Below are 23,596 nucleotides of genomic sequence, written 5' to 3'. Positions count from 1 at the left end.
CCGGGTAAAGTTTAAAGTGGATTACCAGCGTGTCAATTCTAAACGACTGGAGGACAAATCATGGAGCGGGACTCTCGACAAGTCCACGGGCCATTAAGCGACACACTTATCAAGCCGTAAAAACAAGCGCGGTCTAAATCACCTTTTTGATACCCTCCGTCCAATCCGCAGGGCATTAGGGGATCGCGTGCCGAGCGTGTTATCTCTTTTAACGCATGCATGACGGTACGTCGAAATCTTGCCGCGTTACACCAGATAGCATCGCTTCGAACGCACGTACGTGAACGCCAGCGAACACACGAGTTTTCGCCGTTATAAATCCCCAACAATAATTCGGTCCCCAATAAAAATGTTCACGAGAGATTAAAGCACACTCGTGCAAATAGTTAAGATTTTTATTATTAATTTTTGAAACAATAAAATCCATTCGCGGCGCCTTATCCGAATTCTATATCTAATAAAACGCTGACGTCTGTCAGGAAAAACGAGTTCGGGCAAAGGATGATATGAAAAGGAGGAGGAAAGTAAAAAAGAGAAAAGAAGAGAAAAGAAAGGAGTAAGGCAGAGAAAAATGTGCAAACGTAAGACGGAGACGCGCGAGTTGGTCTAACAATAAAACGAAAACGATGCAGACGGACAAAAGCAGAAAATAACACGGCGAACAATTTGAGAGATTACAGAGGACGGTCGTGGTTTCCGATCGGTTGAATCTGCCTCGTAACACGTTTCTCCTACCCTCTGTGCCCTTCGGGAAACCTCCCATTGCATTTTCGATTCTGCAGCTTGAATTTTGCAAAGCGACCGATGACGAAATTCGACATAAATAATTTCCGCGTTTCTATCGCATGAGGTCACGTTGTCGTCGTATTGCGGATACTGAAACACTTCGTACCTATCAGAACACATACATTACTACGTATTTGTGTGCTTGTATCTATCCTTGTGTTTGTTGTAAATAGACATATTCGTAGATTTGACGTACGCATACACGGTACGCTTCGATACGACAAGATACGTATGTATGTATTTACACTCAAATACTGATAAGAATATGTAAATGTCTATTTATACATCTACACATACGCTACCTTTCAGAGAAAACACAAAATAACGTACAGGCGTACGTCATTTTTATTACTTTTTGGGCAACACCCTCGATGCAATCTCTCTTTAAATCTCCACGTACATATATATGCGCGTCACTTTGCAAATGTTTATACGCGACTTGAAAACATGGACGACCTTTTTTTTAGTCGATATTATATACTATGCGTACTTATAAAATATATTATTGCCAGTTATTTATTAATTGAAGCTGTTCTAAAAAAAACAACTTTTTTAAAATGTGTATCGCTTAACATAATCTTTTTCTTTCTCGTAAAATCACTTTGTTATCATTAATCGTACAGATATCAGATACTCCAAAGATCCGATTCATCATCTCGTGTAAACATTCGTAAATGTCGAGAGTCGAGATTCCTGCATCGAAGTTCTCTCTAAAAAGGAGAAACCACGACGACGGAAGCAAAGATCTCGTTCCACGAGACGACAAACGTCATATCATTCTCCAACCTGCTCCACCATGTGCCTCCTCCTTCCTTCGCCTCTTTAACCACCACTTCTAGGTCCTTCCATAATCGTCTTACTGCGCTTACGTCTTCGCGCAATCTCATATCACCCGTTCATTCCTAAAAGGAGAACTTTATCGTCGACGTTGCTGACAGCAAGTCGTTCGCGCGATTTCCATCTAACCAAGTAGAGAACCGCGAAGATGGAGAGAGGCTGAAAGAGGAGAGAAGAGAGATAAGATGAGAAGAAGGAAAGGGAGAAGTATAGAGGGATTTCGAGAACGAGAAAACGTTTTCCAGTATCCCGACTGTGTCTCTTAAGCAAAACGAGACGTCTTAATCGTTGTGACTGAATAATCGTCGATATAGAATACGCTTCTTGATCCTAAAAATTATACCGAGATAAAAGAAGAAGAAGTGAAGAAAAAGAAGAAGAAGAAGATGAAAAAGAAATAAGAGAAAATAAGGGGTAAACAAAAGAGAGAAGGTTAGAGAAAGATCTTGGCACGAACGGTAGGGATCAGAGGGAAATGAGAAAAAAGAATTTTACGAATGTGTACCGTGCGATGCAATGAAGTCTCCATCGGTATTCGAGGGTGAGTAAAAGAGGGTGAGACCCTACGAGAAAGATCTGCGTCTCCAACGGTGCAGTTTATGTGGACACTGATTTGAAGCGAACGCTAGAAAATTTGACATTCCCGCCAGCTTTTCGGGCCACTGTTGGATTACGGTAGCGCACACTTACGTAAAGGCCGTCCCCAAGGAATGGGACTATCCCTCTGTCATGGTACTTCGTAGAAAAGAAGAAAGAGTCGGGCGAGTCCTGGAATATGTAAGCGAAGCTCTACGAAGAAGTCGCAGTGAATTTTTAGACGCAGTTGAGTTTGTCTACGAGATTTTATTCCTCTCTTTCTACCTTTTTCTCTGCTTCTATCCAGGGAAAATGATTTTCAAAATTGCAATGCGTCCATTGAGGATTACGTGCCCGTGCTTTAAAGTAAAGTATTTTTCGCAAGGTACATCATAGCCCATCTTATTTTTTCCTCAAGTTAAAACGAAAAAACAGTAGAAAACTCGTTTTTGACTATAACACAGATATGTACGTGCGTCGAGTTTTTTATGAAACGACGAGACGTTGAGATTAAATCACGAAGAAATTCATTTTTCGCAATCGAATTTAGTTATCGATTCTTACGGATTATACGATATCCTTGTTCTTTTAGAAGAGTCAAATGTTTTCTTTTCCCTTTTTGTGCTTGTGATCATTTTTATTTTAGAAGTTCGCAGTTTGATTTCGCAAGTATGCTAAGATAGTCTTTGACGCAACGTTCATACATACCTATAATTGTGGTATTTCTCTACTCTGAACTATTCAAAAAATAATTGCTATAAATGCGGCCAATTGTTTGCAGATTATCGCGAAATGGATCAATGATTCGACCCAGATATAAATCTGTGTAACACGTTAATAAAGATACAAGGAACGAGAGAAATGATTAAAGATCGAGACGAAAGGAGGTAAGCTTGTAACGGTTAAAGATAAAAACTAACAAGTAAGATAAGCCCTTACTGTTAATACTGCATTATAGAAATTGCTATTGACGTTGTTCGAAACTGCGTGATGATTGACTCCATAGCTCGAGCTCGAGCTCATTAACGAACTGAAACACGCGGTAGACCACCGATAAGGGTATTATCGTCATCTACTTTAACGGGCTGTTTATTTTTCCACGTTGCGTAGGAAGCGCCGTCCGCTCTGACAAACTCGATGGCAAGATAAAAATAAAATTTGCTGGAGGGCAGAATCAGATGATGTATGGATGTCGATGCTGCTAAAACGCTCGATCGCTACACACGTACCTGCATACGTACACGCACGCACGCACATACACACATTCCTACACACGAATCGTTCGCGTACAAACATGTATATGAGTGGACCCATTACAAGCCAAGTGAAATGAGAATATTATGCGTGGCTATGACAATCGATACCGCCGACACCTATTAATCAATGAATTTGCGGGCATTAACGTGTTGACTGTAGCGCGAGCTACCTAACCGTGGTTCACGGTTTAGGCGGATCGTTACGTTAGTCACTAAACGATAATTGATGCACGTCGTTTCTAAAGTGCTTTTCCCATGTAACTACCTGCCATCATCGGCATTCGATTTCTTCAGCTTAACGAATGATTCCGCAAATACCTAAAATAAAAACAGAACGATCTCAAAACTCCGTTTTAAATGTATCATATCGAACATCTTCGTACTTGAAAATTATTCGCTATTGGTATAATAGGTATAAAGTCATAAAAGCAAATAGCTTTCGAATCTTTTAAGAGAGAAGGGACACGGCGTAGTCAGTAAGAATCGAGAGTTCAATTCGAAAGTATCTCGAATCGAAATGTCGACCGCGTAAGAGGACATTGATCGGGAAATGAAGTCGTTCTGGCTTCGTGAAAGCAACAAAACCGTCGCATTGCCCGCAAGTCTCTCCATTAATAGGTAATCCAATTCACGATAATGGCTTCTTAATACTCCCGGAGCCTTATCGCTCGATTTTTAATTCTCTCATAGTAGTAGCAATAGTCACGATAATCCAGCTTGGATTAAGTTATCGCGATGGTTGATAAATTCTTCCTACGCACTATATATTCGAGAGAAAACGGTACGAAGCAGTTTACAATGAAAAGATCGGAAAAGTACTCCTATACGATATCGAATTCCGCGACTACTGACACTATGTATCCTCGAGTTTTCCACAAAAATCTCTCAAGAGAAAGTTTTTCTATCGTATATTGTATTCCATGGTTACGACATTGGAAAAGACTTTAATGATTCCAGAGTGAGGCCACCATCGACGAGCATGTTTACAAGTGGTTCTCAGCAATTCACCTCAACGAGCAAAGAAGGAAAGAGAAAAGAAGTATAAAAGCAAGTGAAGCGAATTTCTATACTGTTATCGAATCTTTGGAAAGAGAGTCATATTTAAAAATAATGGCTTCTTCTTTGCAGTGTTTTTAGTCCAGCATCCAACTTACCGATCGAAAGAACGAAGAATGATTCGTTTTGCAAGAACGAACAATAGGAACATATAACTTGGATAAGAACATATATTCATATTTGATAATTTAAAAGAGAATCAGGCAACGAAGAAGAACGATCTGTTTCGAAAAGGATGGTGTGGAGCGAATCAAATGGAGAGAATGAATCAGAGAGAAAAACGATACGAGACGAAGTGATAGGATCAAATGATAGAAAAAGTAAAATAGTCTGACTGCTTCAACTCGACTCTTGGAAAGTTCTTCGTACAAGTACTGCATCGCGTACATACTTCTCGTCATACTTTTTCTACCTCTGTTTTCTACTCAGCTATGGTAGTAGCGTACGACCATCGTCTAAGCGAGGAAATTGATTCGTGTTCTGTACTTTACATGATTATGACGACACTCGAATATAAATCGTTAACGACCACGACGTCTAGATTGCGTCTACTCGAGTCTCTCGTCAATTTGAAGAAAATATCGGAGAAAGTATACGATGAATAAATTTAATTACATTCTGAAGATATCGCACTAAGGAAAGAACCGTTTATGCGAAACGAATATCTTCTTATTCTGTACAGAAAAAAAAAAACATGTAAATTCGTAAAAAAGCATTTCTGTGCTAAATTTTGTACAAAAAGAAGCAGATATATTTACTTCTTTTAATAGAAAAAAACGTTCAAACATAAATAAAAATATAATAGTCGATAAACTGTTAATGTCTTGGACAAGAATCCAACAAAAATCTGTAAAGTACATGAAAAAAGAAATAAAAAGTTCCGGAAAATATCCCTAATATAGAAACCTCAACAAACTAGCACACTAACCTATATAATTTCTTGGAAAGACAACCGTGCTATAGCGAGAAACAAATAGACAAAAAAAACTGTCTACGCTTCGTGAGTCCCCCATATATGGATATCGCACTCTCACCTATATAAATTCCGGGAATAAGTCTCAGCGAGGTGAGCAAGCAGAAAAAACTAACTTTTTCTTCTTCCTCGATGCGTGTAACTAAACTCGTTTTCCTACTGACACACTACTACTTTATATAAATTCTTTTATATAAGCTTAGTATGATTGCTATGAAAGCTTACCATTATTTAAATGTAAATAAAATAGATACATACATATGTGACTCAATAAATAAAATACTGAAAAATTGTTTTATGGGATACTGAATGCTAAATATTATCGTACACAAAATAAATATTAAATACTGGTTTTACACTCTTCATATAGATTATTCGTATTGTCATTAATTGAAGTCTTTGTATTTACAAACCTTTTACGTATCCAAATACTCAACATAATTAACTAGTTTGTCGTAAAATACGATTTAAAAGTTTTTGTAAATCGATTTTTCTCTTATTTAATACTAATTGAGATAACGGAGGGACGAAAGAAGATAAAATTCATCGCGTATATGCAATACACATCTTTTTACTCAACAAACTACTAACGACGTCTTCTTTTTATAACAAAAAAGGATGATATATATATATATATATATATATACATATATTAGTAAATAAAATAATGTATATTAGTTAACGGAGGGTTACATATATGACACACACACACATACATACATACATATATACCTGCAGAAGGATGGGGGACAGAGAGAGAGAGAGAGAGAGAGAGAGAAACGTTTGAAAGGTAACAAGACAGTTGAAAATGTGTTAACGAGGGCGCAAACAGTGCGAGAAGACGACCCGAGAAAATATGCATGGTAAATGCAACAGCAAGTTTCAAGCTGGCTTGATGTAATCAGAAAGGGGAATCCGAAAATGCGGCGAAAAGCACTGACGTGTAACAACAGTGCCGTTTGCGTAGCCGCGTTAGGAACTATGTTAAAAACTTATCGACCGACCACGTTATTACGATTAGAGAACGAAAAGTTGCCGAAAGCCGTGGCGCGTATTCGTGTTTACACAGCTATCACCTTGGACTCGAGAGTACCGGTTTGCTTCGCGCAAACATCAAAGGGAGAGATATCCAAGCTGCTGCTGCTGCTGCTACTAACTCACGATGACGAAGTGCTTGCCGAAGGCAAAAGCATAGATAGGAGGAAAATATTTTCTCGAAATAAACTATAACGATAACTGAGATAATTCAGTGCGAAAGAATTTGCAAATTTATTCGGTGGAAAAAGTCGGCGGACAACAGGCCTAAGAACGAAAACGGTCCAACGGGTAAATGGTCGCGTTAGCCATTGGTGGGACGTGTCCAAAAGTGAATTTTATCTACGTGCTCGGCGAACGAATATGTAGGTAGGTACGTCGGTTGGCCGGCACGGTACAATGGAGGACTACGAAATCAGAGATAAGTGGCGCTCGACGACGGAATTTAGGAATACCTTAGTGAACGACGGGCGGGGACACGAGGCGTGCTGCATTTAATATGCGCGGAGGGAAGGGTCGTTCGAGAGGGCCAAAGTGTCCTCAGAGAGAATAGGAGAGAGGGAGAGAGTCCTGGCCCTCTAATTTATACGATTGCGGGGCTAGGCCGCGTTTCCTACCATTGTTCCCCTCACAATAAGTCCGACGCTGCATGCTCGTGTTTCTTTACGGACGCGTTTCGACCCTTCGTCCTCATTCCTTCTCTCTCTCTCTCTCTCTCTTTCTTTCTCTTTCTCTCTCTCTCTCTTTCTCTCTTTACCTGCTGCGAAATTTACACCAAGCTCCGCGACATTCGGCACGCCCGTCTAGAATGCTACGACTGAAACGTATCGTTTCTGTATCAAATATCCGTTTCGGTCCGCGACGGCATAGTCGACTCGATTTAAAACGCGTGGGAATACTTTCGTCGAAACGTTAGACCTTATACGTTACACGTGTCTAGACGATACAAAATTCCTATTTATTTTACGGAACACGTTTTCTATTTATTTTTTTTTTTCTTTACCGACCTACGTAAATAATCGAAGAAAAATATAAAAGGAAAAGTCGATCGAGCAAATCTATCGTCCTTAAAATCCTTTAAAATCTAAAATCCTCTTTCTTTTTTTGTACTAGATTCTAGCAGCGTCTTTACACATAGAGCTTACCAACGGGAAAACAAATTCCCTTCGTTTATTTTGCCTCTCTTATATTCCTTATTGTCGCTTCTAACGCCTGGATTAACGTTCACGTGAAACGTTCCACTATCGTCAGATTTATACGGATATAAAGAAATATAATAATAAACGAGACGAGAATTATTCTCGTTTCTTTGGAAAAATTGTAAAAATTCTCGAAACGAGAGTACTTTACGAGAAGTAAGATATGTTTGGAATCGAGAATACGAACAGATTCTATGGATAGAAACGAAAGACTAGGATGGGAGATATTGTAAAAGTTAGTTAGGGAAATTCGAAAACTTGAATCGAATGTAGAAGAGAAAGAGAGAAAAGGAAGTGAGAGGAGAGAGCTTCTGTTCGGGGTTGGAAGAGAAAGACGAAGAAAAGATCTGGAACGGATGAAGTAATCTTGCCTCGTTAAAGCCGTTGGAGAACGATGAGGGTCTTCGATGCTCATTCGGGAATCGAAAGGGAAAGAAGAGGGTCGTCCAGAGAAGTACCCAGGCTGATCTTTCGAACTGCGGACTCGCATCAATTAACGCCGAAACTCCACAGCGGAAACTTCAAAGGCGACGAGCGCTCTACTACAAGACACCATCGTGCTAACTCTCTCCACTACCATTGTTTCTCAATCGATGATCCGTCGCCATTTTCCTTGAGTACTTTTGTTTTTCCAGTGTCTATTTTACGAGCCTTTATCGTGATTCCTTCAAAGTCGATGATAATTTTAATTTTATATCGAACGGATTCAAAAGGAAAAAGAAATTAAAGGGAAGAAAAAACGAATAAAAGTTAGCAAAAGGGAAAATACACGTTGGCAATGAGAATCGATCCGGCGAAAATAAGCTTAATCTCGCTGAGTGAAATCGCTGCCAAATGTAATGCGTCTCCCGTTGGCCGACGAGTCCACCGCAAACAACCCCTCTTACGCTCACACAGAAAGCTCCTGCCTACCGCTGAAACTCTATCGACGGATTAGCGACCGCGGGATCACGGCAAAGAAAGCAGCAAAAAAGTAGAGAGTGGTAAAGTCTTTACAGAAGAGTAAAAAGACAGAGGGTAGTGGTACAGAGAGAGCCGACACATGTTTGAAATATTTTGTTTTTTCTTCTATTGGCAAAGTTCACCATCGTTAATGACATATTTTTCTCTTACATGTGTACTCCTACTGCTATCGATAAAATACGAAATGTGTGGACGAAGAAAACTGCCAGTGTTGATCTTTGATCGGGAAAAATCTCGCCAAAAGGGAGATGCTACATCAGCTAGTCCGTTTACGTCCTGTTTCATTTCAGACATGAATGCTACCATCAGAAAAATATTGCGTTCTCTAAGTGCCAAAAACAGCAGCGACCCCTCGTTCATCCGTTCGTCTGTCAATGGCACTATCGGACGATATCTCAAATCTGTGAATAAACATGTGGAAATAAATTCTTTACCATTAAATATTTCATTTTCTATAGATAATAATCGATATAATAGTAAACACAAATATGATTAAAGAAACATGATTTTTTTCCCTTCCTTTAAAAAAAAAGATGATCGATTCTACGTACCTTTCTACGCTCCTCCATTCGACCTATCGAGACTGCTTAGCTAAAGATTTCGTAGCTATAGGAAGATTTCGCGATTCAAGCGAGCCACCACCTGTGATCCAACCGACATTTGCGCGAAACATAGATACCAGGAAACACCGTTGCTGCAACTTTTATACATTTACGTCGATCGACAATGTAAATGCTGCACGACCTCGCTATATCATACAGAGACCCGCTTCATGCTACTATTTATGCCCCCACAGCTGGCGTCGACGTCACAAAGTCGAAACTGCAGTTTAAAACTTTCGTTACGACCCCGATGCATATGTATATAGCGTATTTACTTGTATGTACATATATATGTGTCTATATCTAAGTGTTCATGTGTCGAAAGCTATTATACGGATAAAGAATTATATTCGATCGCAATAGTAAATTTTATGAAGTGTATAGTATATAGTGCAATATAATCACCTTTTCAATATAAAATATTATTGGTAAATAAAAAATTAAACATTTTTTGAAATCTAACAACAGAAATACTTTTTCGTTTACTCAATTTCCAATCGATCACTTTGCATATTATATCCTACATATCTTAATATATCGTAATAGTAAAGGCCAATCGCGTCAATCTCCTTTATATTTATGAGTATCAGCTTGTGAAAAAAATTATTTTGCGATCTAACGTTCCTTCTTTAAATTAAACGCCTAATCAAAGTTCTGCCATAAACTTTTATTATTTGACAAAAAAAGAATAGAAAAGAAAAAAAAATAAAAGAAAAAAAGAAAGAAAGAAAAATGCGGAGGGTTACGTAACGCGATAACTCACGATACAATAGACTCGGTCGTAGCTCAAGTTATATCCGAGAACTTCTACGAAACAAATCGAGGTTTATCTAGGTCGCTAACTGTGCAACGATATTCCTCGTACTTTCTAACGACGTTATTAAATAATGACGTGAAGAATCCACAACAGTAGTTGGAGTTCGATCCATGAAGAAACTAACTCAAAAGGTAAGGTTCGAAGTCAAGTAGCATCTCTAAAGACGGAAATAAAAGAAGGAAACGTGCTTCAAGGTAGATAAGTGATCACGATCGTCCGATCACGATCAGTCTCCTTGTTAAAACGTTCGTCGACGATTAATTATTTAGAGATTGAAGCATATCCACTATGCATATGTCCGCAGTCACGCTCGAGGCAGCACGGTGTTCTCCAACCTTCTGGCATTACCCTCTTCGTTCTACTCCGTTGATTTCTCTTTGTCTACGGTAAACAATGCAGTGATTACCCACTACATAGTGATTGGTCACACTCATTAACTTTAACTCTCTATCATTTGAGAAAAAAATTACATAATAGAACATTGGCGTATAATATTAGAAATGTTGCATAAATTTACTGATAAATTTCGTTTTTCTTGCACATTTTAAAGAATAATAATAATAATATCTGAATTTTATCATCATACACATGTGATGCATCATTAAATAAATTCTATATATTTGAACCGTCAAGTAGCCGGAAACAGCATTATTTATTCTCTTGATATTATAATTACGATTAAAAGACCATCTATGTTTTAGTAAAAACTGTTCGCCTTCGTTCTTTCCCGATCAATATTACAACCATATACATAAGTTCTCAAATACAATGGGTCACAGATATCTACAGAGGTATATTTCTGGAGCTAAATGCATCCTAAATATAAGATATAAAGGACAGAAGAGAGCAAGAGCTAGGATTATGAGGCACACTATCGTCGTGGCCTTCAACGGAACGAATCGATTTTAGTCAGCAGCTGTTGTGCACGGTTTAAATGATAATATATCCGACGGGAGTCTCCGAGTGTCTTGGAAAAATCCGTTTTGTGGGGGAGTCTCGATTTTTGTTTTAGAGAGAGAAAGGGAGGGAGAGAGAGAGAGAGAGAGAGAGAGAGAGAGAGAGAGCAGACTAGTACTGTTAGTAATAGAGCTGGCAGAACGTAGAGTTAGAGAAGGTTAGAGCAGCGGGCCGTTACGATTCCCGTCGCCTAATAATCTGTTTCGTCGATCGCAGCTTCGCGTAATTATGGACCTACGATACGCGCGTCCCAACTCTCTCTCTCTCTCTCCTTCTCTCTCTCTCTCTCTCTCTCTCTCTCTCTCTCTCTCTGTCTCTGCCTCTCTTTACTCTTTATCCAAGCTGTGCGTTCCGTGTATGAACCGCCTTCTCTTTATCCCCTACCACCACAACCTCCCCTCTCATACGTTGCACCACGACGAACCGAAGCGTTAGTATGCGCAGCCCCAAAACCGCAAGACCTTCCTGCACCACTCTAAAACACACGTTGCCTCGATGAGCCTGAGTGTGAGAGAAATGGAGAGGGTGGTAAACGAGATGAACAGGGAAAAGGGGATGAAACCGCCCAAAGTACGTTCACCGCACACGTACGAGGACACTATCTCCGGCAGCAGACGTCGCTGAAGATACTACCAAGCTTACTACGGAGTTACCGTTGCTTCATTTACCGGTATTGTTGTTACCCGATCTTCTTCCTTGCTTGCTCTCTCGGATCTTCTCTCTCACGACGACTTTCTCCTTCCGATGCACCGAGTTATTGGCACGAGCTTCCACGCCGTAACATCTTCAATGGTATGAGGAAACACATACAAAGCTATCTCAACGCTATATTCCTCCGCATTATGAAAGCTTCTGTTTCATCCAATTTCGATACCTACTCCGAGAACACGAGAATAGCTAAACACATATCATAGCCGACTCCTCGCGTAAAGCATCAAGAGCTGAGGTCGCAATATGCGAGAACGATGTAACGCGATTAATCAGTATAGTATATCATGATTGTGCTGGTCCTATGATTGAAAGATCGTGATTATGAAAGATCTCTAAAGATGTCGGCGATTGTACTCACGATCGTTTCTTTTTCTTCTTATCCCTTTTTCCTTAATAAGGAATTAATTGTGAGAAAGAGGAAATAACGAATCTTCTTCAGAAGGATAAATTATGTTCTGCGAGTGAAGTTAAATCAAAGATAAAACTTTCCCTATCAGGTAATACACATTTCTGAGTACTAATATACATGTACAAAGAAGAGACTTTTTAAAATTTAATAATAGTGGTAATAGTTACATGCGTGGATGAATCAGATAAGATCTACAATCGTAAATGAATAATGTACGAACAGACCTGTGCACCTTAATTACTCAACATGATTATCGCGATGAAGATATGACATCCGATTCTTAGGAATATGAACGTGTTTTTCTTGACTTTGAATGTTTTTCTCTTTAAGTTCGACTGATGTAAAAAAAAACCTCGCACACAGTACGTTCGGTTGATGCATTTACGAAATTTTAGAGAATAAAATCGAATAATTCGAGCGAATATCGATATCGATTCGAAACGCGGATTGAGTTTCGAGGTAATGTTATCGTTTCTCCGGCAACGATACGTAAATAATTCATAAAGGCGATTCTTTCCTTCGTAATCCGTTACGGAGAGGCAAGGAAAGAGTCCGAAAATGCTTCATGAAATTGATACAACCGAACTTTCGACTTGTGGAAAGAAAGAAGAAAAAGAAAAAGTAGTCTCGGTAAACCATTAATAATCCGTATTACGGGAGTGCCGGCTGACGACGAGTCACTCGCTTTTTTCCCTTCCGCAAAATGACAATAGAGTTTCCTTATAATGTATCTATCGTACAAATGCATATTATATCATCCCATCCAGCATATCCGACGTGGTATGTATGTGTGTTTGTGTGTGTGTATGTCGCTACGAGATGGAGAGAGAGAGAGAGAGAGAGAGAGACGCACAGGTGGCCCGTATTTTATTAGCTTACACTCGTTGACTATAATTTGCGACGTTAGCTATCTCTTGTTTTAGCTGAAAAGTAAACTCATTCGACACCTCTCTTTCCACATCTCGTGTCATTGAAAGGAAATATTGGAAACATACTTACTGGAATTATCAGATTCGAAGATTTTATCGATATTCCGTACACGCCCAGGACATTAAATATTTTTAATATATCGCAGAGACACGCGTTTGATTAAACAGTTTTTTAAATTGGACCTGGTCGAGATTACGAGAAATAAATGTTTCGGTCGAACCGACTATTTTACATTGCTGAGTCTTTTTTAATCTCAGTTTTTTCTAATTATTAAGGTTAATAAAACGATAGTGGTGCTCGAGAGTTCGAATAGACAGGTAACGATATTGGACGGTAACGATCCTGGGGACACTAGGAACTAGTTTACGTTCATTAATCACCGCACCTGTTCCACATCCTAGGAGAGTAACAACACGCCTACGTGCATGTGTGAAAAGTCTTGTGCTGATGAAACACCTTTCTCCTCTAATGTAAACGAACGTGCCTCGAGTTCGTTCTCCGGCATTTTTCTCGTGACTAAGACGATGGTACTACGATGACTCTTAACTTTCTAATATTTATTCAACGCTTCTCGTTCAATTAGAAAAGAAATAGAAAAAAATAAACAACGTATTCCATGATTATTTTCGGCCATGGAAATAACAAAATCCAATTTTTCTAAGAAGTGCACTAAGAAGTTCGCGTTTCATGGCTGAAAACGAAGATGTACGGAGAATAAAAATACATTACGATATTCTCTTAATTACAACTATAGTCATTATGCAAGAAATTACCCGTTAACCGTAAGTATCGTGCGATAACAAAATTTCATTCATTTTTTTTCTTTTCTTTCTCGCGTGATACTCCTAAACGAACCAACAAAACATCAAAAAAGTTTCAAGCGTTTTAAGGAAGTGTCTTTGCTACCTGATCAAGGTTCTTCCATTTCAACATAATTTAAATCGGTGAGCCGACAGGGTGTCACGCATTTACTTCATTCCGTACGTAAACTACGACTTCTTGGGTTTCACAAGCGTCAGTTACTACTCTTCGCGGAAGAATAATGACTTTCGTTGAGGTATGTTACTCTTCAACCAACGGTATTCTAGCTTTTTTCAGGAAAGTTCTCTCCTTCCTTTCAAATATTCCGAGTAAATCCATTATTTCTTGGAACAACTGCTGAGTTAGTTAAGATTACTCGAAGTTTAAGAAAGGTCATGATTCACCAACTAAATAACGTATCGTCGCAACATTAAATAAGCAGACATCGAACAAGTACTAAAAATGTCTTCAAAGACTAACCACGATAATTCTTTTATATTGCAACAGGTTAACAATTGTAGAAGAATACACGAGATGAAATAGAAATACTATTTTCCTTTTTCTCTCTTTTTTTTTCTATGTAGTTATGTCTCTCTTCTAGAAGAAAATAATTTTCACAAAAATACTGAAAGTAAAGGATCCATGCCAGTGGATAGGACATTGATTCTCCATTCTCGTTTATTTCAACGTCGTAATCGTTTCTGTCGTCGTCTTCATCGAGCGAGTCGTCGACCGTGTGATACAAAGCGAAAGTAACTGTGCGCGTAAATCAGCAGTAAAGTCGGTAGTAAAACGTTAATAAAGCTTGTGTAGCCGCTACAGTCGTTACTACGAGTGTATGAGTAGTTTTGAAGGAAAGGAATACGAGGAACGTGTTAGAATGAGACAGAACTATCTACGTTTACGCATGAAGGTTGATCGTTACACGTCCGGCAATTTCGTGGCTATCGCTTTTCCAGCTACGATGTGTTTTTTCTCTTTCAACGGTACTTCATTAGGCAATTCTCATAAAATATATATATATATAGACACATACATACATTCAAATTGTCTCTAATATTTCAAAATGTTGCTTTCGATTGGTTGAATAAACAGATAGTATATTCGTGATCAAAGTATCGAATATTATTTGAATATATAGATAATAAATACATATTTTACTATTTTAGTAAAGAGAACAAATATACTATTTTATGAACGAATATAGATAATCTTCATAAAATTTAACATATCGAATATCTATGTAATATATGCAAACCATTCAATAAACGGCACGTTTCTTCGTTTCTTCTCGACCGTAAAAGATAGTCCGTTGCAGAGGAAATGGTACTAATTACCGACGACAATTAAGTGATCCGGCAACCGTAACTCCTGAAAGTTCTTACCGCATCGAATGCACGTCCGGACGTTACTGCCCGTAACTACTAGTTGTAACGAGTCGAGTGCTCGGAACGCGCCAAGGATTTCGAGTGTCAAGTGTAAAACGACTGGGGCAACACATTGGTGAAGAAACGCCCTCTGCTTGAACAGATATGCGAAATAACCGTAGCAAAACTTTCGATCGTTGCACTAAACAGAGCTACATGTGTTTCGGACTTGCTTTTTCTCAGAAATAAGACGAACAAGGCCAAAGAGAACATCTGTTATCTGTGATAAGACTAATACAGCTTCGCTCGATTGTTTTTATGCAATGAACCCTCAACTGTTCTATTTCCTTGGCTGAACTGTGTTACAATAATGATCATGTTCTTACAAATTAGCGAAGAGTTGCAAGAATGTCGAGCGCAAAACGGAGACGGAGAAGAAGAGAAAACCGAACGAGAAGAAAAAAAATGAGAAGAAAGAGAAAGGGAGAGAGAGAGAATAAGAGTGGTGGAATTGGTGGATAAGCTTAGTCTAAGTTGGAGGTTTCTCTAGATAAAACGAGAATCAGAGATCAAAGTTTTGGGTTCTTGCGAGCTCAAAGAGCAAGCTTGAAATATAGGAGAAAGGAAGGAAGGGAGGGAGAGAGAGAGAGAGAGAGAGAGAGAGAGAGAGAGAGAGAGAGAGGGAACACCAACAGGGAAAGGAGCATTTCAAGGTATATGCAATCATCTGAGCTACGGTACTCTCATCTCTCTTTCTCTTACTCTCTCGTTTCCTCTCGCTTCCACCAAATGTAACTCAATGCGGAAGAACTTGACGGGTCTTGCCGCTGATTAGAAGCGTTCCGTCGAGTTTCTCAGTACGAGCTTCGAAAATTAGACAAAGCCGTGAAGGAAGATAGAGATAGAGAGATAGAGAGAGAGAGAGAGAGAAGGAGGGAGAACAGGTTAGAAAGTAAGAGAGAAGTAGGGGAAGACAGAGGAAAAGCGATAATGATTTACAAACGCGTGAAGTTGCTCTTACCAAGAACACATCGCAAGTACTCGGCACATATCCGACGTTCATTGCGGAATTATTTTCCTTGAAATTTAGATTTTCCGGGCCAGATATCATTCGCGATGAGTAAATATCGCAATATAATATAAAACGAGAGCAAACGCTTTCCATCCTGACATCTTCGAAGAGCTCGCATATTTTCGTAATGTCACGATACTCAAAGTAAAATATACAGGAAGGTGAACCAGATATAATGCCGGAGCAAGTTAAATACGCTTACTTCGCAAAGCGTAGCGCAAAAATAAAAGTATATCCTACCACCACTCTTATCCGCGAAATTATAATATTTTCAGCCGGTTTATACCAACGAGTCGCTTTAACGTCAATTGAGAAGTCGTGCAAAGTGGTAAAGTGGGCTGACGCACTTGGAATAAAAAATTAAAATAAAAAGCAAGAAAAAAAAAGAAAGCGAATGGAGAACGTGAGCTATGTATTTCGTGAATTTCAACAAATGCATGACTGAACGCAATTGCACGCATGCAGATTTTCACTTTAAATACCTCTCTTATTCTTACTCTCTCTCTCTCTCTCTCTCAATTGGAATTTGTTCGATTCAGATTTATATCCTGCTATAACGAAGTACGGTATCAGCTTTACGATGAGAGGACTATCACGGTGATCGTACGAATGCCGAGAAACGATCAAGTTCCTTCCTTTCGCATTAAAATCAAATGGAAAGAGCGAACGACTTGTTATCGAGAACAGGAAATAGAAGCGATCGTTTTCGTAAGACGACCAGGAAAGATTCCTCTTTCGACATTTGAGCTTCGACTTGAACCTTCCTAACATCCTTTCCTACTCGAAACGTCGAGAATTCATTAAGAAATACTTGTTTCGAAAGGAAAGGGGAGAGAAACGGATATCTACCCTAATTTGTCTTCGCGTTTCGTGAGTAAGCACGACTTGGCACACGGCGCGTAATTATCGTTGGAAATTCCAGTGCAATAAATTCCTGAGCGGTAAGTGGCAGAATTTTATCTCTGAAATACCTGTGGTCGAACCCCACCTTTCCTTTGCACGACTTACTATGAAGGGAGAATGAGAAAAAGAGAGAGAAAGAAAGAGGAAGAGAGAGAGTTTGAAAGAGAAAAAGAGAGAGAGAGAGAGAAATTGAAAGAGAGAGAGAGAGAGAGAGAGAGAGAGAGAAAACGATCAAACAGTATTGCTTGTCAACATTCAAACACTTCATTACGTTTCTAACGACTCACTTATCCAAATGCCTTGGAATACTTTACATTTTCCTTTAATTATTTTTATAAACTGCAGGCTCATGTACGAATCAAAACTCAAATATAAAAAACTGCTTCACATCGAAATCATCGTACTTTTCCGCGCGTTGTTTTAAATCTGTAATTCGAGTTTAAAGCACACAAATTCTCAGCAATTCTGGCATACAATTTTTATAATAATTTTACAAGCGCACTCGCGAACACGTACTTTTATAAGCATTTCAACGTCAGCCCTCGAAATTACAAAGTACAATGGTGAACGTACACTGCGCGTTTTAATAATAAATTGTGTTAAAGACACCTCTGCAATGATTTTGTGGAGTTATAAAGGGATTAGAAAAAATGCTCGATAACTTCTTTCTCGCTAATTTTACATTACAATTCTTGTAGAGAAAATTTCTAGACAAAGTAAAGTCATTCTTTTTTAATACTGTTTTCTCTCGATGGAATCAATGGAGCAGAATGTATGTAACTAGTACATACAAGCGAATAAAAATTTCTATTACCGTTTTCGTGATTTCATTTGCATAAACGTGCCGCGTGCAATATCATTCCTTACTCGCATATTTTTAGTATTAGACTTAATTCGTACGTAGTTGCGTAAGCTCGTTTGCACGCATATGCACGGGTACTCCTCGGATCTCGATTTTATGACCGATCTAAGGGTTTACATCAGCTTCTGAGAAAATGAATTTGGAGAGTATTATTTCACATGCTAATTCCTTTTCTCGTTGATGCATATCTTCTTCTCTAGAATATGCAGGAAGAAAGAGAAAGGGAGAGATACTTAGTTTCGAGCGCGTTCAAACGACAGTGCCAACCGATTAAATTAATATTATATTCCCCCCTCCTACCATAACGACGTTCTACTAGTCCTCGTGCTAAAGCTATTCGTCACGTTTTAACGAGCTTCCACGTATTTATAGCATCATAATATTTCTGCGGAGAAAGCCACTTCGCACGAACTCTGCTTTATTTGCAAACCTCGTGAAACGAATCTACGGCGCAGCGAATGTACTTATGTATGCTATCCCTCTTTTCTCTTCTCTTAGCACATCTGCATCACTCTTTTTCTTTATTGAATCTTAGCAAATTTTGTTCTTTCGTATTCAAATGGCAAAAGTGATCAATTCGGAAGCATGTCCAGAGAATAATCGTTTTGATAACAAGTCACTCCTTCGATTTCCCCTCGACTCTAGTTCCGTCTCTCTTTTTCTCTTTCTTATACTTTCCAATTCGATTCGAGTTCGACTTCTGTGCGCTTTATACGATAAAATTCTTAAAAAGAGCTGCTTTTTCCCTTTCCTTTCTGGATAATGTTTCGATCTACTGACCGAGCAGGAAGGAAAACGAAGAAAGGAAAAGCGAATAAGGAAGTCGGTAGATAGTAGAGATTTCAATGGTACCTTAATGCCGGCTCGTTGAAAACTTCGAAAACTAATCAAACCTTTCAACGCGACTTCCCTTATCCTCGTTTCCTTATCCGTCTACTCGAGAAAGCTGAAGCCGAAGAGATAACGAGTGCAAGTCATTCATAAACGAATTACAATTTCGACGGGGAGTCAAACAACCGACGTATTCATTACTTCGATAGACATCCGAACAATTTACCTGAAACAAAAAGAAAACAAGAACGACTTTAGTAAAATTGTTTTACATGATTTTTAAGAAGAATAAAATATATTTTTTAGAATGAGAATTATCGAGAGAGTGTAACACTTGTCCTCTTAACGTGTCCCTTTAACATTTTTATTCCTAGTTTTTATCAATTCCAATAAATAATTGGAATTCGCCGATATACGAAGGGATTAACCGAAATCCTAACTTTTTCAACTAGTTTTGATCGTAAAAGGAAAATTAGCCTTGTGCCAGTTAAAGTAAGCTCGACCATTTTCATTTCTTTTCCTGGATAGAGCTCGTCATTTTAGTATAGTATCAAGTGAAAAAGAAATCCTTGGGAACGGAAGGGCAGAGAGAGAGAGAGAGAGAGGGAGAGATTGAGAGAGTGAGAAAGAGAGAGAGAGAGAGAGGGAATGGAGAAAAGAAAGAAATGAAAGTGGAAAAGAGGATAGAAGAGGGAAGGAGTTGGGATCGGCCTGGAAGCGTATCGAGGTTTCAATTTCGTTTCAATTTCAAATAAAAGCAAAACTAAACGCCGACACGATCCACGATCGAAAGTGGATACTTCGGCGTGGAAAATTACGACGGGGTAGAGAGTAAATGTAGGGAAGCTCGAAACGAAAGAGTAAGGGAGTGAGAAAGAGAATGTAAGAAAAAGCAGTTGCCAAGGATTCAACAGTGATAGTGTTTTGTGAAGCGTCTGCGAGTCGATCAAGTTCGAAAGACCAATGATGCGCGCGAGTCGTCTTATGCTTTTCACCGTGTTGCCAATCACCCTTTTTTGATTGACACAATCGATCGAAACTTGATACTCGCCAAATTAATTTTGAGTACCTCATTTTATCTTGAGATAATCGATGAATAAATGTTAGTCAAGGAATTTCTTAAATTTTATTTATTTTTCGAATAACCAAAACTGCAATGATTGTAATAATTTGAAATTTGGAATGATCTTGGTTAATAAAAGTAAATAGTGTGTTTTGAAAGAAATAGCATGTTTGAAATATGAAGAAGAAGCGAAAACACGAGCTAATGTTTTCCTGCAAGTAACTTTCAGAGTATAATTCTCTCAAAATTCTCAAAAGAGATTGAAAAATATCATTCTACATTGTTTAAATCGAAGAGAAAATGATAAAAAAAAAGGATAAGTTACGCACGTAATTACTCAGATTACCGGAGAAAAAGTTTTTTTACAATTGGTGACTAAATATTTTATTGCCTTGAAACATTTCGGCCGAAACAAATACGTAGATAAATACCTTAAATATTTATTTATCACACAATTTAGCCTGCAAGATTTTTTCTCATCGAACCTTTCGTCCGTAATAGATCTTTGCCATTAAATATGATTACCAAAAAATAAAAACTATACCCGTAAGCAGCCGGGTTTACATCGTAAGGACGTAACAGACAGAGAGGGATAAAGAAAGTGGTTCGAGCATTCTGCTCGCCTCTATTGGTTCTTCTTTGACTGCTTTTCTCTCTTTCTCCCTCTTCTCTGTTATACTCTTTCCCTTCATGCTTTTTTGCGGCAACAGTATACAATATATCGGGACATATCGGGGCTGAGATAGATATAGCTCTTAGGAATATACGACTCCGAAGTCCATCGATGTATCGATAGGGGTTAGCAGTCGATATCTCGTCAGGAGCTGCTCCCACGTGACCTCCGCACGTCACCCTGCAATGCCGCTACACTGCATTCTGACATCTTTTTCTCCGCAGTCTCTTTCTCTTTCTTTTTCTCCCCTTCTTTCGCTCTTTTTTTTTTGCATCTTTTTTACTTTCTATATTCTCTCGAGACAATGGGAAAACGTGTTCAGTACCAAGTACTCTTAACGTCATCGACCTATATGGCTATCTTAATAACCTCGCGAAGGTAGATATACTAGGAAAAGGTTCGCTTCGTTCTTTTATGAACAAAGCATTTAAAGCGACTCACATATAAATGTCCTACTTGACAGACTCTTGTTCTGTTTGCACTGTCCTTTTTTAGTGAAGAATGTATGAAGAAAGTAATATTCTTTTCGCTTATATTGGCTTGTGCTAATGGTATTAATCGGGAACTGATATCAATGTCAAAACATTGTTAAAAACCTGAGGAGGGTCGCGATCGGATGTCGCAGAAGACGTTGAACCACCAATCCATTGTAAGGACTATTAAAACGATCTCAACAAGATAAAAGATCGAAGGAAGTTTTTTTTTCGTTCGTCAAGAAAATCTCAGTCTTATAAGAACGAAATTGCACGGATCATCGTGACGATGTTAAACGAGCTCGAGAAAACAGAGAAAACAGAGAGTACAAGAAAGATGATAGAAGAAGAGAATGAAGGAGGAGGTCTGAATTGGAAGATCTGAATTTCAATTCGTTACGTCTATTAATCGTCTCTAATAATTCCGTTTCATGGAGAGGGAAGATCCATGGAAGGAAAATTACCGTTCCTTCGTCACTTTCATTCGTGCGGCACAAAGAACAATGATCGTCTTTCGAATTTTTCGCAAAGCTCAACAGGTCCGCGATGAAAGAGCAGCATCATCTCTCCGATAGTATGTAGTTCTCTTAACCCCCTTTTCTTTCGATATCTTAACGTCTCGTCATCTCGAAGAAAGAACGGAGATATACTTATCTATATGTATATAGATACATTCATAAGAAGAGAGAGAGAGAGAGAGAGAGAGAGAGAGAGAGAGAGAGAGAGAGAAGGAGGGAGGGAGGGAGGGGGAAAGAGTCTAATAGAACGAAAGGAGAGCAAATACATTCAAAGAAAAGGAAGAGAGCTATAAGAGACCGAGATTATCCACGTAGAAAAGTAAGCTCGACCGCTTTTAACAATAGCTTAGGGCTTTCGTTCGCTGTAGCCATTACGATTTACATAAAAGGTTCTGTGCACTTCGAGATAGAGCAAGAAACGGAATAGGTGTCGCGTACACGTGTCACTGACTCATGCTTTAGGTTGTAAAGGAGAAGAAGAAGAAGAAAGAAAAGAAAGAGAAGACAGAGAAGAAAGAGAAGAAAGAGAGATTGTCGGAAAAAACGGGAGAGGAAGAAGAGAAATGACCATTTCGCACGTGCGTGCTCTCTCATTACGACGAAATCTCGATGCGCGAGACGAAGCGGAGAAAAAACGTGATCAGCACGCAAATCGGCCTCTTCGTGTGCTTCAAGCCCTTCCCCCTCCACGTTATCTTCCTCCCGTTCTCTCCTTCTTACTTTCGAGAGCTTCCCACCTTAGTCTGAGAATAATAATTTCGTTTCACAAAGTTTTCATGAGAGAGAATTTCACTGCTTTTCTATCGTTAATTACTTGGCAGCCGTTGATGAGTTAGATCGTTGGACAAACTACCTCGGTTACTATAAATCATTTCTCCCTACTCTCCTTTTTTCCCTCTTTCAGCAAGCCGTCCCTTTTAGCCGATATCATCAGATCCGCCATTCTTTTTACTTTGAAGCACGCATCCGTCGCTTTGACGTTGACGTCGTATGCCGAGATGATGCTCGAAAGACAGCACTCGAGTTGATGATTGATCGATCGATTGATCGATCATCGGTAACGTTAATTACCAGTAACGAGACGATAATGACCGCAATAGAGATTCGAGATGTGTAAGTATCCGAGCATCACTCTTGTTACTCACTTTGGTATCCATTGATCATGAAATTATTCACTTTCCAACGCGATTTAATTTCCTTTAACAAAATTTTTCTATCGATCAATAACAAAGCGTTTCGAATATTGAAACGAGAATAGAAACTCGACGTGTTTTCTGTATTGGAAAGATGGCGAGAATTGTTGGAACGTAGGAAGTACTCCAAGTTCGAAGGAATCATCGAGCAGATTGCTTCGTAGAAAGCACCAAGATACTTTCCCCTCGAAAGCTCGCTGGATTACCAAGGTCGACGATTTCCCAGTCTGCCGGAGGAATAAATCGCCTCTCCTACTATCCTTTCTTTCTCCCTCTTCCTCTTTTTTCCCTGTCCTCTCTCTCTCTCTCTCTTTCTCTCTTTCTTTCTCTCTCTTTCACTCTCCCTCTTTCTCTCTCTCTTTCTCTCTTACCTTTACGCTCAGCGTCTCAAGGATCTCAAGTAGGACGATTATCGTCGTGAAAATCTCAGGAGGGAACGGAAGTCCTGGTCCTCCTCATCGATAGATTCTATCTATCCCGGTAGCCTCTTTCTCCACCCATCCCGTCGTTTTACTCTCTTTCTCTTTCATTCTCCCTCCCCCTCACTCTCTCTCTTTCTCTTTCATTCTCCCTCCCACTCTCTCTCTCCCTCCCTTCCTCCCTATCTTTCTCTCTCCCTCTTCCTTCTCGACTCCGTTGCTTTTTGCCGCTCGATTCTCCGTGAAAACCGGTAGAACTCGTTCAAAGCGATGTTCCACGAGGTGAGTTCGAGCGGATAAGAAGAGAGAGATAG

At 39.1% G+C, this 23,596-nt stretch overlaps 1 protein-coding gene and 2 long non-coding RNA genes across 11 annotated transcripts in view; 1 reads left to right on the top strand and 2 right to left on the bottom strand.

The window, feature by feature from the left end:
- Positions 1-23,596, bottom strand: part of LOC127068004 (RNA-binding protein Musashi homolog Rbp6) — a 594,260-nt gene that overhangs the window by 429,008 nt on the left and 141,656 nt on the right. The window lies entirely within an intron of this gene.
- Positions 1,970-4,689, top strand: LOC127068151 (uncharacterized). The gene is made up of 3 exons (XR_007782856.1): positions 1,970-2,584; positions 2,981-3,086; positions 4,413-4,689. It is a non-coding gene; the product is annotated as an uncharacterized LOC127068151 (long non-coding RNA).
- Positions 4,820-19,132, bottom strand: LOC127068147 (uncharacterized). Its single transcript, XR_007782849.1, has 2 exons — positions 9,233-19,132; positions 4,820-9,082 (listed from the first exon to the last, which is right to left on the bottom strand). It is a non-coding gene; the product is annotated as an uncharacterized LOC127068147 (long non-coding RNA).

Source organism: Vespula vulgaris, chromosome 1 (assembly GCF_905475345.1).
Source record: "Vespula vulgaris chromosome 1, iyVesVulg1.1, whole genome shotgun sequence".
NCBI lineage: Eukaryota > Metazoa > Arthropoda > Insecta > Hymenoptera > Vespidae > Vespula > Vespula vulgaris.
The sequence above is the reverse complement of the archived record's forward strand: the minus strand, read 5'-3'. Positions and strand labels throughout refer to the sequence as shown.